Here is a 16668-nt window from a genome sequence, read left to right on the forward strand (position 1 = left end):
TGAGTCATCATGTTTATTCTTCAAGTAAATATTTTTTGTTTATTATTATTCAAGGATGTGAAATAGGTATTACCAAAATACTCAGATGTTTCATACTGCTATCTTTTGTTCTATTCATTCATCTATTATTGGTACTAGCATATTATGCATAACACAGTAATATTTATTATAACATAATGACTAATATACTTGAACGTTTACCATGTCTCATAGACTATTATAGAGCCACATATATTTAATTTTCACAACAAACTAGGAATATTTCATTACCCCAATTATAGAAGAAAGTCTAAGTGACTTGCCCAAAAGCAAATGCATTTTGCTGTCTGTATATAACACATCTAATATTGATCATTCAATACGTTCAATGCCTCATTATATCTAGATTTATTTGGATACACTAAAATTTCCATTGGACTTCATACAGGATATTCAGACAGTAACATATGAATGCATCATTTATCATATGTATATGTATATGTGTGTGATTTACAATTATAATATACCTTTCAGAGAAACCAGCATAATTACAACATATATCTGTCCATCTTCTTGGAACATAAAATTTCAATATGTAATAATAGAAAGAAAAGTCAAATGCATTTCTTGTTTGCTTTAATAAAGGGTAGAAAAATATGGAGGCCTCTTCAGACTCCACAGAAGAACAATGGATTTCCATCTATTTCCTTCCTTTTCTGTTTATTTTGACAATATTAACTAAGTTTGAAGAGGTTATAATTTGTGTTATTCTTGTGGCCTAATTCTTATTTTTAAAAAGTAAGACAGAGTTAATTAACAGCAATCATGGGGCATAGGCTATCTTCTATAGTATTTTGAAAATATAATCTTTTTTTCTAAAATACAGGCTTTTTCTGTAGGAGGAAGTTTAATACCGAAAGCTTTTTCTTCTTTGTCATCATGATGTCTAAGATAGTCAAAAGACAGTCTAGGTAAGTGGTTGCTCCTCTCCATCTTGCTGGTTAAACAACAGACTGGCTAAAAAGTCAGTTTGTTGGTAGGGAAATCTAGATGATTATAATTTACAATAGCCTCACATCAGCTGTACCAAATCTGTCATGGCATTTAGTACCTGGAACTTTGTAGGTATAAAAAGCAACAAGGGACTGCAAAGTACAACGTTGAAAAGATACAGCCTGTGTCCTCTATAACCTCACCATATTGTTTATAAGTAAGTGATAGAAATGTTCATGATAAAAATAAATAAAAAACAATCTTGAGGTATTGTACAAGTTATTAAAGAGCACAATACCACCCAGTCCAAGAAGGGGCAGAGGCCAAAAGCATGTATTCAGAAAGGCCTCACACAAGAGATGGCTTGTGCCTGGGTCTTGTCATCAAGCCAACCAAAGAGAACCAGGAAAGGGATATGCAGAGATGAAAAACATGGCTTGCCAGGAGAAAAATAAAACAATCCAATCAATTGCACTTGTGCAGAAATCGGCTGTTAGAAACTACTTACAAACTCCAGCAGAGCAGAAGGTTTCTTATCCATTCCCAGCAAGTTTGTGTCCCCCCATGGGGCTCTCCTCTTTCATTTACCCAGATGATACATTTGGGGTGGCATGGTGAAATCATCCAGCAATGATTTGAACCCCCCTCAGCCCTCCTTCATTTAGTCACAGCCCCTTCATATCATTTTGCTGCTCCTCTGCTTGAAGTTCTGTTGAGCAGGGTGCTTGTGGTTTTAAAAAATGCAAAATGGTTGCCAAAAGAAGCAATTTCACCATGTAGCAAATGTTCATACTCTGCAATGCTAATTTGTGTCCTTTCTATAGATACTCAGGTTGTTCTGTGCAATGAAAGAAGTATTAGTGAAAACTATCTGTTGGTGCTATTAGGGAAAAATATTGGAACAATAAGATGTTATAATTCAGGTCCTACCACTTAGAAGTGACTTTTTTTTTCTTTCAATATTTGAATATCCACCAAAATGAGAGCATTTAGAAAACACAACTGTTGAAAAACTTAGCATGAATGGTTTCTTCTTTTTTAAAAAAATATTGGTAAGAGAAACATGGATGTGGGCAGTGTAAAAACACTCATCAATTTGCTATAGTTATATTTCTGTTTTGTATTATATGTTAATGGAAAGTTTAAGGTATTTCATCATTAATGTTCACAATGCAGAAATAGAATCCTACTTTCCAGTCCTAAATCTAAATAAAATATCAAATGAATAGTATGAAATTTTTCTTCATATAGAAATAGATTGTTTCAATTATTTAAGAAAATGTAGGTATTCTGGCTACATGATATTCAGTACAATTTCACACACACACACACACACACACACACACACACATACACACATCTGTGAGTAAAGTATGAAATCCTGACTTTAGCTTGATATACAGCAACTTGTTTCTACCTTTGTGTTCTTTACTGTGCAAGAGAACTGAGCAGCCCTAGGGGCTGACAGATAGTTGATGTGGAGTTTGACAATACACAACAAGGTTCCATCAGCCAAGAGTCAAACGAACTGACTGACTTCATGGACTATTATAGGTGGGGAAATTACCTTCGTGCTTTTTCTACTTGCGCCGATTTTTCCTTCCCCTGACACTCTTGATGTTCTAAAAGTTGCTTTGCTCACATTCTCTGCTACTGGTGTCAAACCACACTCTCAATCTTCACATGCCAAAAGAGGAGGCAAACCTTATTTCAATCCCCGAAAGACTTAGCTCCTGTCAAAGATATTCATTTAACACTCACAGTTGGCCTATGGCAACTTGAAGATGTTGTCTCTAAGAGTAGGGCTAGTAGGGGGTGGGGTGGAGAGGAAAAATCCTGGTTTTCTAAAGAAGTCTTATACTTTCCATATTCCAAAGACAAGTAATAAGTGAAGATGGCAATTTCAAATAATGTTTGCAAGCTCTAGCTCAGCTTCTGCAAGAAGATGACTGATTGGGAAGGGAGAGTTAGCCTGAATATTAACATCAGTACAATTAGTGAGCAAAAAGGATGCTTTCAAAATATAATAAAAAAAGTTTATTTTTGAAGCTTTATGAAGATACTTGCTACCCAACACTATTACTAATTTAGTCTTTAACCACTTACAGGTGAACGATTTAATAAGAACTACTGCTACCATTAACTTAAAGCATTAAGTTTTTGTAACATGTCAAGTACTCTAAAGAGAATGCCCAAAGCATTGCCATTCCCAAATGTGTGTGGTACTAAATACTAATATATATGAAACAGGCCAAATCTCTTATAAAAAAATCAAATATTTCAGTAAAGAGTTCCTATCTAGCTAAATATCAGAGTGATGACAAATCATCATCCTATTTACTCTGACCCCATAAACATTCATATTGCATGTTCATTTCATGCCAGTTGTTTATTCTTCATCCCTGTCCCCACCTCAATATTCTTTGTCATGTTCTTATTTGTGCCATTGTAAAAACCCAACCCAGAACAGAGTGCTCTGCACAAACTTAGTTCATTGAGTTCTGTGTTCTTTCCTTAGGCTATTTTTAAAAACTGCATATTTTACACAATAAATCCTAATTCAGCCAATACCAGTTCATTCAAATAGCATCTGAATTTTAAAATTGGCTCCTTTTCAGACAATTAGTCGGGGTGCCAATTTCCCAGTCAAATAAAATCATTTTCCCATTAACATTTTTGGTTATATAATCTGCTCTACAAATATAATACTATTAAAACTCAATGTGCAAATTAAGTCCCTAGAATATCTCAGTTGCTAATTTGGTCAGATAAACTCCAAGCATACATTTTGCTGTCATTTAAATTGGAGATTTCTCTGCTGGCTGATTGCTTTCCAAGGGTGAGAATGTGGCTGAAGAGCCTCGTGAATGTCTCAGATTTTCCACACTTCGTACACATGGAAGCTGTCTCTGGGCTGGGAGTCTCTCCTCTGTCTGTAGAGCATATTGTACTTGCAAGCCCTGCCTTTCCTGCTTGTAGGCTGCCAGGCACATTTGCCCAAAAAGAGTCACTCAGTCTTTGATTTTTTTGCATGTAAGTTTGGCCTGTCTAATGTTGTTTGCACAGCCATGCCACATTGTTAGAAGTTGTGATTCAGTGTGTCCTTGGAGCCTTTCTCTTGCCAACCCTGCCTACTCCTACTCACAATGCCTCCTTCAGCTCCCTGTGGAGCAGCTGACTCAGGCCCTTACAGCAAACCATCCCCCTCCAAATTTGCCCAGTTCTCATGCTTGCTGCTGTGCTGATCTTTGCTTCACAGTTACAGGCCCAGCTGGGCACACTTTTAGTCATTCTGCCTTCCCATTTATGTCACATATGTCTTGCAGGTGATGTGGGAAGCTGCCTGCGACATCTGTGACAGATCCAGACCTCCCAACCATATGGAAGGTTGGACAGTACCAAACATTTGATTGGTTCCAGAGTTTGGTGCCACGTTTGACTGCCAACCTCCCAAAAGGCACACCGGGCCGTCCTGAGTGGGTTTCCATTTCTTTGTTTCCCAAAGCTGCAATTCAGAATAGGTTGATTGCCAGCAACAGCAACATCAGTAATATGCATTATGATCACTTCTGGGCTGAGGATCAGGGTTCCGGTATCAGACCAATTGGAGTATAAATCTTGGTTGATAAATTCTGATTGGACTACATTGGGGTTTGCGCTCAGTCAAATTAACTTCTTAATGTCTTATAATATTATGATAATCCTTTCTAATTTATGAAGTTATTATAAAATAATAATGCATGTAGCTAGCTAAATATACACAAAATGTACAAATGTTTAATAATTCTACTGTTGGAGTACATGTGATAAAACTAGGTTCATTGAGTGTTGAGTGTAGCAAACAAGGTTTCTGAAAGGTCTGTGCTGACTTATTTGATTTTTTTTATTTAAATTCGTCTTGGAGAATGTGAGCATGTCAATCTCCAAATCCTGTCTGATTTCCTAGATCAAGTGTAATATTTTCATCCATTTCATACTTCCGCCCCAAATACTATTAGCATGAATGCTGCTTTTATTCTACGTGGAATGCAAGCATCCCCTCTTGAACCTCCCTATTGAGTAAGAGATCTTGAAGTAATTTGGAATTTTGCCCAGGGCTATTCTCTCTGTCCATCATTCTGTTAGTTGGTTCTGAACATTATAGTTTAGGATTAGTTATCTAGACCTCTTTCCAGTTTCCTGTTTGACTTCTGAGTCCACTTAATCCATTATCTTTCTGTTTGTTTCCCAGATTGGCTTGTCCTCTGCCCTCACAACATTCTCAAATAGGTGAAATGAAGGAGCCTAGCAGGGAGAGATCTTGTCTTCTTTCCATGGAAGGAATCCCCTTCTGACATTTGAACATTCAAACCAAAAGACTTCAGCTAAAGGCGACCTTGCTTCTTCAGCTGAGACGCCCCTCCAAAATTAACAATAAATCATCGCCTTTTATTAAAAACTGCAGAATGCTTACTTGGCAGTCTATTGGGTAGTTTATGATAAATACATTACATTTTTTACATGCCTGATACTCAAGTTTCTTTTTAAACAGCTCTAATGCTATCCTCAGATTTTACATTTTCCAACTTAAGTATCCTCAGTTCAATCATTCCTCCTGATTTCTTAACACTGAGTTAGCAATCTACTCTTAAGAATCACCCTTTTTAGTTTTTTTATTTACTTATATGCCTATATAAACTATACTTTCTTTTGTAGAAAGGACTTTTTCTTTAAAACAAAAAAGCATAGCAAAGAAGCAGAAGTTGGAGAATTTTTTTCACTTTGTCATAAAATAGTTTACCAAAGTTAGTGGTCTCATTCTTCTTCCTGCCCTAAATTTTGTTCACCAGATCCCTTTGTGTGTGCATGTGAGTAAGGGAGAGAGAGAAAGCAAGAGAGAGAGAGAGCATTATGCTTTAGGATGTTGGCTTTAGCATTGCTTTCACAAATGTGTTATTCGCACAAATTCACTTTTGCTTATGAACTCCCTATGTGTGGATGAGACATGGAGTTACACATTGATAGATTCCCATGTCTCTTGCTTTTCTCACTACAGCTTTTAAATGATAACTCAACACTTTTTTAATCCTCCATTTTTCAAGTGTATTCTTAGTGTTTCTGAACATGGAATACTACTAACATTTCTCTGAACTTTTGACTCTACTGACAAAAAGTGTAAGGTGATCATATTTGCCTGTGTACATATGTCAATATTTAAAACTGTAAGATAAAAATATTCTCTCACGAAGTTGACATCATTTTTACTATATGCACAAGCTCTTGCACAAAATAGTAGAATTTATCACCCTGCTGCCACACTTTTATGAGAGATTATGAGAGTGGTAACATGGCAAACGCTTTTTAGATTACTGATATATAAAACATAGTGTTGTTTTCATCACTGACTCTATTGTTAGATCAGTCTTATTACTGATAGTAAGAAAACTGAAAGTGCATCTTCTTTGTTGAAAAGACTGTCAAAAGCAAAAGCTGCTTCACTTCCACTTAATCAATAGTTTTATGAATTTTTTTAACAACTAAGATTTGTAAAAATATGCATGGATATATATATATATACTTGCAGATGTATGACTTATACAAACAGATGATTGTATTATATGCATATTGTGCTCAAATATATGTATGTTGCATGTACATATGTGTATATACACATATTTATGTACATGCCCATGAGCGATATGCTTATACATGTATATAGGTGTGTGATTCACATGTGTGAACATGTAAAAGCATGTATTGCACTTGTATGCATATAGATGTGTCATTGGTGTATACATTCTTCTATATATTTAGGCATGCTTATATATGAGCATAGACATGCATGTATGTATCAATATAGATATGATTATGCATGTATATTGTGTTTATATGCCTTATATGTGTACTTGGTGTTAGTTGTGTACTATGTATATAAACATTACTATATATATGTATATGTTTGTGTAAATATTTATGATTCTGTCCCTTGAATTGATCCTCTCTTGTTTATTCCTTAGAATTACTGGATATTTTCTTGACAAAGATCAAAGTTTTTACTAGCTCATCATACATGTAGTTCATGCATGTTTCTGTGATTCCACTAGTCCATAAATGGCATATACATTAAAATTTGTAGCATTCAGGTTTAAAATTTTTATTAGCATTATCTTTTCAAATGTTATGTTATTAATCAGATCTGTGAGTGTACTACAAAACATACTCTTCCTGATGTCTTAAGACATCTGTCACCAGTCAGAAGCAAATCATCTGAAATTGGGAGCCAATGATTCTCAATTGAGTCTATATTTAAAATGGAAGCCATTGATACCACTGAGCCCATATACTGAGAAGAAGGAAATGATAAACACCATCTCTTTTCTCAGCGCTTTTGTTTTTTTGTGTGTGTACACTTTTTAAGTGCACAAAACTCATCTTTCTAAAAGGTATTAATTCTTTAACAATTTTTTATTAGATGATCTCTCTGTGACATCCATTTTCCTATCCAGACAGAAAAGTGAGTCTACTGCACTAGGGGGAACTTAGTTCCCTGGTAAGTTGTCTATATTAACCTGTTTGGACCATTTATGGTTTCATAAGAGGCAGAACTGAAAGTCTACCAGATCCTGCTTGAGATGATCAGATCCTTGCAGTTCCTACAACTAATCCATGCTGTAAATCAGCTTACGGAATTTTCTGAAAATATATGGATTTATTACCAAGTATTACTTGATTATACTTATGAAAACTCCATATCCATCATGGCTCTGTGAGGTTTCCCTGTCTCCAGTTGCATGCCATTCTTCTTTCCTGTACCACTCCTACCCAAGCGTAACAAGCAGTCATTTGTGTTCTCATGTACATAAAATCCAAATTTTCAAGCTGGCATTCCTGACACGGTTTTTCTAATGTGCCTCCAGCCCAATCGTTTTCCACTGGGTTCTTGTACTCTTTCTTCAAGATCTAGCCAAACCTTTATATCTTCTATGGTGGCACCTCTGCTTCCTGCTAATACCTGTCCCTACCACTACTGAACTTCATTGACGTAAACCTCCTCCTTTCTGAGGAAAATATTCATACAAGTTAAGCATATATAAAGAGAAATGCAAAAAAAAATTTTTATGCTAGTGAAACTTGATTTACTATTTCAAAATAAATAGACCAGTGCATCCACTACATAGATCAAGAAATAAAAACCACCAGGAATCCTGCCAATTCTTCACCTTCACTCTCCATAAATATAACTATTATACTGACTTCCATCACCAACGATAATTCTTTATTTTTGAATTCTTTGTAAATAGTATTAGATTCTCTTTTTTACTGTCTTCTTTTCTTTGATATTATGTTTGTAGAAATTACTCATATTTTTTTCAATTTGGAGTTTGATATCCTGAATAGATGAATTATAGAAAAATTACTAATACTTTCTATATTATACTTTGTTATAGAAATTTCTTGTGTCTATTTAATCTCCAAATACATATCTGGAAATATCTGTTTTGCCTTACAGTACTTTGAAATTTGCTTTTCCAGTACTGATGGTATATTATTATGTATGCTAAATTTATAGTTTTTCACCTTTAGTCTATTTTTAATCATTATAGAAGCTCCTTTCAGGTAATATTTTCTTTCCTTAATTCTACATTTTTTTTGAATAGTCCCTATAGATTTTTAATATGTGCCTTTGAATTTGTGTTTTCTAAGGTATGGTGTTTCTCTCAAAAATGTAATTACTTAAGTTTAATTCCATCTATACTTAAGTTTAATCCTATCTGACATGTATGCTTTAGTTCTTTATGTTTGATGACATGACATACACTTGAGTTATTAACCTTTCCAATTAATTATTTTGTTTTCTTCTATTTTTTTCTTTTACTGAACTGTTTTCCTTCTCTGTATATAGCTTCTTAGTTATATTTTTGATTTAATTTTATTATCTTTAAGTAATTGTACAAAAGGACTTTATGACTAAAGTGTATCTTAATCAATGTGACTTCCTCTGTCATTTTTTAACAATTCCTTAAGCAGCTAACAGATAAACTATATATAGTATAATATATATAATCCCCACATATAGTATAAATTTATGGCTCGCTGCTCTCTACACATTGGAAAGGTTCTTACAATAGGTTATGTCTGGTGACCACTTATCTTTGTGTGCTAAAAACATAATCTATTTTTTAATATGATCAGCATTTTAAAATAATATCATTTTACAATTTTTCTTAACTTTTAAACCTTTATGCATTTTTTGCTTTCCTCTAGAACCATTTACTTCCTGCATATGGAATCTACTTTAGTATTTATTAATGTAGATCTTGTAACAAATTTCTCTACACACAGTTTATCTGAAAATGTTTTCATTTTTACTTTGCCCATAATGTCCAACACGTCCTTACAATAATATTGTGATGAAAGTAGCTATCACTTTCTTTTTACTTATCCTGCTATTTGTTATTTTTTCAAGGTTTTACATCCTTGGCTTTCTAACACTTTTAGAAAACACATGTCCGGGTATTTTCAAATATTCTTCTTTCCAATATATAGTCTCTTTTTATAGATCTAACTCACATGTTGTGATGTCATTTTGCTCATGTAGGTTTAGCATCCTTTTCTGAATTTGCTTTTCATTTATAAGCATGGTTTTATTGAGTTACTTTTTACAATTTTTTGAGGTACAGAGGTTTGGATTCAAGGCCTTCTGCTTACTAGACAGGCATTCTATTGCCAGGCTCTAACCCTGCTTTGTGCTGTTTACTTTTTGAGAAAAGCCTTCTTACCAAGGTGTGCACCTGTTTGTGATCTATCAGTTTAGGATCTGGCATGACAGGCATATGCCACCATGCCCAACTTCTTCAGCCAAGATAAAATCTGTCAGTTTATATATAACTATTTTAATATATAATTGTTGCCCTTGGGTTCAAATTTTGAATCCTTCAGAATGATTTTTTTCAGTATTATTATACATCTTCTTGAATAGTGTGAAAATCTCACAAATCTATCCTTCCATTTCTTCTGTTTTTTTTTTTGTTATTGCCATTTGTGTTTTCCATATTTTAAACTATAGAGTTAGATGTCATTACTTTTTTTCCTTTGAAAACTCAACTATATTTTTAAGCATTCTAAAGGAAAATGACTTGTTTTCACTACCTGTGCATTGGCTGCTCCCATCACTTCGTGTAGATTCCATATGTTTGTCATTTAGGATCTACAGAAGAACTTCCATATCTTGGAACACAGGTCTGTTGGGATAGATTTTCTGAAGTCTCATTTTCCTGAAAGAAAAATTAAGTTTCTTTTACTTTTTTGTTTTTTATCATTTTTAAATTTTTGTTATCTTTAAGTAGTTGTAAAAGAAGTTCCCATTCTACAAAAGTGTATATGAATACAAAGTGTCTGATAACATCGTCACCCATTGCTCCTAACCCATCCCTTCTCTGTTTTCTTTTTTTTTAATTGAGATTAGGTGAATTAATAAATTTCACATATTTCAAAGCATTGTGGAATAGTGATACTTAGTTAAAGTCAAACACATTTTAACCATCACAAGGCACATTGTCATTATCATGGTCTATAAAGTTTGTGAATTCTATGGCCTTTGACAATACAATTATTTCTTCCACATCAGGTGATGTTTACATTTCTTTCCTTTTGCTTAGTGTAGCTGTTCCCTCTTTCCCTCTCATTCCTCCCTTCCCATCTCTATTACTGGATTGCTTAATTCATTTTCATCTATGTCCAGTGCAGCTGATGAGCTCCTCTGTTGTATGTTTTCTCTTTCTCAATGATTCCTTTTACTTTTCTTTTTTTGGCAGTCATGGGGCATGAACTGTGGACATTGTCTCTCAGCTCTTCGGCTCAAGGCTAGCCTCTACCACTTGAGCCATAGTACCACTTCCATCATTTTCTGCTTATGTGGTGCTGAGGAAGTGAATCCAGGGCCTCATGCATGCAAGGCAAGCGCTCTACCACTGAGCCACGTTCCCAGGCCCTCCTTTTACTTTTGAAATATGCTTTTACTAGGGTCAAACTACAAGTTGACAGGTGGCTTTCTTGTAGGGTTTTAAACATATAATCCTACTTTTAGTTTCTTTAATTTCTGACACAAGATTATGATTTGTCTTGTTTTACTTGTCATTTTCTCCAGAGCCTATATCATAGGTTTTTAGCATCTTTATGATGATATTCCTCCTGGTGGTTTTCATAAAGCTTGTCCTGAATGGGATCTGTTGTATTTTGTAATGTATGAATTTAAACCTTTCTAAATCAAATTTAAGATTTACATTGTGATTATTATTTTAAGTAGTTATATCATTCTTTCTAGAAATTCGTTAACACATTTGGTAGAGAAACGTCTCTCAAGTCACCAAGGCTTCAATTATTTTTAATAAGTTTTTTATTGTGAAATTACTGTACAGAGGGGTTATAGTTACATGAACAAGGTAATGAGTACATTTCTTATCCAGCATTATTGCCTCCTCCTTTGTTTTTCCCCTACCATCCCTTTCCTCCCACTTCCTCAGCTACCCGTGCCCCCTAAATTGTAAAGTTTGTTTTGTGTGTGTGTGTGGTGTGTGTGTGTGTGTGTGTGTGTGTGTGTGTGTGTGTGTGTGTGTGTGTGTGTGTGTGTGTGTTATTTTGGCTGCTATTCTGTTCCTATGCTATCAAATCCATTGTTTATTTTCTCCAATGTACAGTCTGTTAGTCTGATTCCATCCCTTGAAAGCTTAACTCTGAATTATTTTTTTTTCCTTTTCTAGTCTTGCCATTTTATTTTTTGAATTCTGCCCATATTTATATTATAGTATTATATGTCATCATCAAGAGTTATATTCTGTTTCATGATGGATTTTTTAATTTCCTTTACATATTTTGGATTTTGCTCTGAAATGCACTTGTCTTACTTGTGACCCAGCTTTATCATGTGGAAGATCTACTTACTCTAAACACACCACGATTTCAATAATGTTACTCTATGTTGTTTGGTGTCTCAACAATAATTCAAAGCCTTGTAGAAGATCTGAATTTTCATGGGACAAAAGTTTCCCAGTAAAAATTTTACCTTAGATTTTGGTTTGTTTAGTAAGGTTTCTGTTTTTATTTTATGATAGTGTCTGTTAGATTGTTCTGGTTTCTGAATTTCTTTCATGAATCTCCTAAATTGTTTCATCTTCTTCCCTGTCAATTTTAGCAACCTCAACCTCCCAATCCACTAAATAAAACCTTTCATTCAGATAACATTAAGCTTTGTTTTGTTTCCATTTCTAGTGTAGTTAGACTACCTTCATGTCCAAATTTAGGATAATCTCAATGCCAAGATCAGTGATTTTCATACAGTTAGCAGCCATTGTTCTATATCTGTTTTTCTAATGTATGAAAACAGTTCTTAAATATGTCTTTTCTTTTTACCTAATTATTTAACAAATAAAGGTGAAAACAGAATGTATTAGTCTAGATATTTTCACTCATCTATCTTCCAGTTTGTTATGTCTCTTTACAGCTGTGTCTATATGTATTATAATAATTTGCTATTGTTCATGCCAACTTATTGGCTCTAATTTGTACAACTATTCTTGAGATTTCATATGTTTTGAAAAGTATTATTCAAAGATATCTTAAAATTGCATGACTCTTTTAAGATGGAGGAGGGAGACTGCTTGAAATTGAACACAGGGACTTGTTAGGAGACTAACATCCAGAAAGCCCTATCTCCAGCTGCAAATTGTATTAATTTTAACATAATACCATCTGTGGGCCTTGTTCTTTTGGTTAGTTTTTTTCCCTTTGAGGATTTTGTTCATTTAGTCCTTTAACATACACAGCAGATTATTTTTAAGTTGAAATCATGAAGACTTAAAGGCAATGAATGATGTCCTAATATATTCTCCAAGCAAAAGTCTGAGTAGAGCAGATCACCTTTTTCTTATTAGGAATTGAGATAATTTGAAATTTGGCTTCATTTTTTATGGGGGGGGGGGAACTGGTCTATTTCTGATTTTCCTTTACTCTTAGAACATCAAGAATCTTTTTAAACAAATCTTAAGTTTGTTCAGGGTCCCTCCTCATTGACATTTCATAGTCTCCTACCTCCTTTCCCTCCCACTACCTTTCCAGCAATATTTTGGAATGGAAAAAGAGAAAGAACAAAATAACTCTGCTTATGTCCCTTGACTTGAGATCTTCAGTTTCAAGGAAAGTAAGAATCTGAGAATCTCTCAAGTAGAAAGGTTACTGGGGGTAAATTTCAATTTAATAGATTTCTTTTTTCCTATGGCCTTCATCCTTCAAAACCTACCTCCTTCCATTTATCTGCAACAGTCAAGAAATTCCTTTGTTTTCATCCTAAGTGAAATTTTATTGATTATTTTTGGGTAGATATTCAATGTACTTGGTTTACAATATATATTTGATTTCTAAATACATAATATACTTACACAGACTTTACTAAAATACCTTTAATTTTAGACTTTTGAAGCCATAGGCAATTAAGCCTCAGATATATGAGTGAAAAGTTAGTTACATAGGTCTTCATTGATTCATATATATCACCATTGGGTGAAACAAAAAAGACTTGGAAAAAAATCTTTAAGTCTTAAGTCTTTACTTAAGTAAGCCAGACCCAAAGAAGTTCTTTTTTTAATTCATCCAGCTCATTCTCCATACAAAGCTTGTTCTGACAATAGGATCCTTAATCACAAAAAAATTAGTATAACTTTTATAGACTTTTAAGCCATATATATGTATACACATAATACCAGATTATACATTTCTTTTTTTTTCTTTTTTTTTAATATTATTTTATTTTATTTGAGAACATACTGTACAGAGGGGCTACAATTTAGGTCCCATGGTTTCCCTTATTTGCAATATCTAGTATAAATTTCTTATAGGAGACTAACATTCAGCCAACTGTCAATAAAATTTTCAATTATACTTCTCCTTCCTACCATTTCTCTAAAAAAGTATTCCATACTTTCAAATTCCTGAATATATCTCTGTTTATTACTATCTTCATTACTAGTACCACTCTTTTGTTAGTCCTATTATGTTCATGATCTTCTCAAGATGTAGTTTTCTCTTTCTTGAGCCTAAGCAAGTATGAGCAAAGTAGTCATCACTCCTCAGCAAATGTTATTAATATTCTATGCTACACTGGATATTTTGGGCTAAGAACTATCATTTCCTCTTGCCCAGATACACTGGCAGCCCCTTGCCAAGAGAAGCTATACTTCATGCTTAGCATATGTTATGTCTCTACTGAACTGAGTCCAGCACCAGGTATAATGGAGGAGTGATATATTTAGACTTGTCTATTTACAAACCTCACAAAGAAAATTCTAAATAGTAGAAGCCCTAATCACCTCTGAGTTCTCAACTCTTATCATCAGAAAAATGACTTCTAAATTAAATCAATAACTTCCAACCAGGATAAAAAGGTGAATATCTTGCCACAGAAAAATTCACCAGGAATATTTCAAAGTATTCTGAAAAGATATATTGCACATCATTCAAGATTTAAACTGAAAATATTGGGTCATGAATAAAATAGAAAAAATAATATTTTTCTTGAATGCAAAGGTGCAAATACACTTATTAATCTGAACTTTCTTATTGTTATCACCTTGGATTTATTCTGGAAAAGAATTCAGTCCTATCCTAGGTGACCATTCTCAATAAGCTCATCAATAAAAAAAGATCTGTCTCTTCAAGGAATTTTTGATAATATAATGTAAAATAGTGATATTTTATTAAGGTTCACATTTATTAGTCTATTCTTGGAATCTATTCTCTAGTCACAATATATCTACCTTTAGTAGAACTTGATGGTAATATCTGATGTGAAGGTTGCATGCTTAAAAACTAAGCCTTGAATAATCATATCAAATAATCCATTAATTAACAACACTTAACAAACAAGGGAGTAGACATGTGGAGAGGAACAGCATCATACTTCCTCTTTATACAAATATGCTTGAAGCGACTACTACCTCTTTACTCAACATGTTGAAATGTGCTGGGTCAACATCATTTCCATCTTAACATACACAGTTCCTCAAAGACAAATTTTTTAGGTTACGTCCATCTTTAGAGATTTAGCAAATATAAGTCTTTTGAGTAACACTTCTATCTAATTCAACACTGTTATTCTGGTATAAATCAACGAGTAGTAATTTAAAATTATGCTGAGAAAACCAGTGCAAAATACAATGTGGTGCAGGCCAGAGAAGTAAAAAGGGGACAAGTAAATATGGCACAAAGAGAATAAAGCTCCTGGTTAAAGAAAAGCAAAGCATGTGACAGATGGAAAGTTCTCAATGGATGAATAGTACTACTACAAATAAGTAGCAGTGAGCCAGAAGGAATCAAATAATGATTACAGAAGAAAAAATGAGGGTTAAAAAAAGATGAAGAGTATGTTTTGACACAAACTAATATTCTATATTAATACAATTTCTTATTTTAAAAATATATTTACTTAACAATCTGTAAAAGGTAGAAAATAATTCATGTCAAACAGGGTAGACAGCTGACAAGAGAACCAGTATGGGCAATCTACAAAAGCTCAACATGTCCTTAGAGAGGAAGGAATGCATTCCACAATTTGTACTGGCATGGCCCCAAACCTGAACAGATTACTTTCTGACGATCAATATCTGTAACCACCAGAGGCCTGTTAAGAGAGGTATTTTATAAAAAAAGAAAAAAAATCAGCTTCAAAGAGACTTGGTCCCTAGCTTACATTTTATTTTTGCCACTGGGTGCTGAGGTAAGAGTTTTGGACAAGGCTCATTTTTCTTTTCTTTATAAGGCTGTGTATTGAATATGAAGCACCCTCGTATAGTTTTAGACGGAAGGCACTGAGATTCTGGTCTGTTTATAGGAACTTTGAGAAAACCAGCCTCTCTTTGCAATTTGAAGTCAGCGTATACACAAAAACACAATGATAAATACTGGGTTTCCAATGATGGACATACGGTTTCTCTTCAATTTGTTAGAACGTCAAGTAAAAATGGAATAATTGTAATTAAACCATGTTACAGTACTTTGAAAAGTTAGATTTCCCTCTACTTCTTTGTAATATGTTCAAATATTACTGAGTTCAAGCATATTATTCCAAACATCTTTTTATCTATACACCAACAATGAAAAATTTACTTCTAAAAATGCAACAAATAAAAACAAACAACAAAACACATAATTTTGTGTTTTACTACATAGGCTATTCAGTAAATTCTAGAATAACTGCTTTCAAAATACACCCTGCAGTATTAACTTTCATTTGCTCACTTACATTTCAGCATTGTATACATCCATCATATTCTTAGCAATTGATATTGCAACTGTATCAAGTAAATAGATCTAAGAGGTCCCAATAAACTTGTTTTGCCTCATGTGACCTCAAATCATTTAAACCTATTTGATTGGAATATGTGCTTATGGTAGAATCTATGTGAACAATAGTGTGCAAAAATTCTTCTATTTTAAAATTTTTTATTATATTATTTTCACCTTAATTAAAATAATTTGCCCCTCCCCCTTTTTAGTGGTACTAGAGTTTTTTTTTTATATTTTATTTTATTTGTGAACATACTGTACAGAAGGGTTACAATTACATGGGCAGGATAATGCGTACATTTCTTACCAAGCATTGCAGCCTCCTCCTTTGTTTACCCTTCACATCCCTTCCCAGCCTCCCCCCTCCCCCCCACCCAATCC

General features: G+C 33.8%; 1 long non-coding RNA gene across 1 annotated transcript in view; it reads right to left on the bottom strand.

Annotated features, from left to right (window-relative positions):
• LOC138819469 (uncharacterized) overlaps positions 1 to 16668 on the bottom strand; it is a 197631-nt gene that overhangs the window by 34570 nt on the left and 146393 nt on the right. The window contains exon 2 of the long non-coding RNA XR_011369446.1: positions 10102 to 10226. This is a non-coding gene — a long non-coding RNA (uncharacterized lncRNA). The remainder of the gene's footprint in view (positions 1 to 10101; positions 10227 to 16668) is intronic.

Source organism: Dipodomys merriami, unplaced genomic scaffold (assembly GCF_024711535.1).
Source record: "Dipodomys merriami isolate MVZ:Mamm:240054 unplaced genomic scaffold, mDipMer1.0.p SCAF_8, whole genome shotgun sequence".
Taxonomy (NCBI): domain Eukaryota; kingdom Metazoa; phylum Chordata; class Mammalia; order Rodentia; family Heteromyidae; genus Dipodomys; species Dipodomys merriami.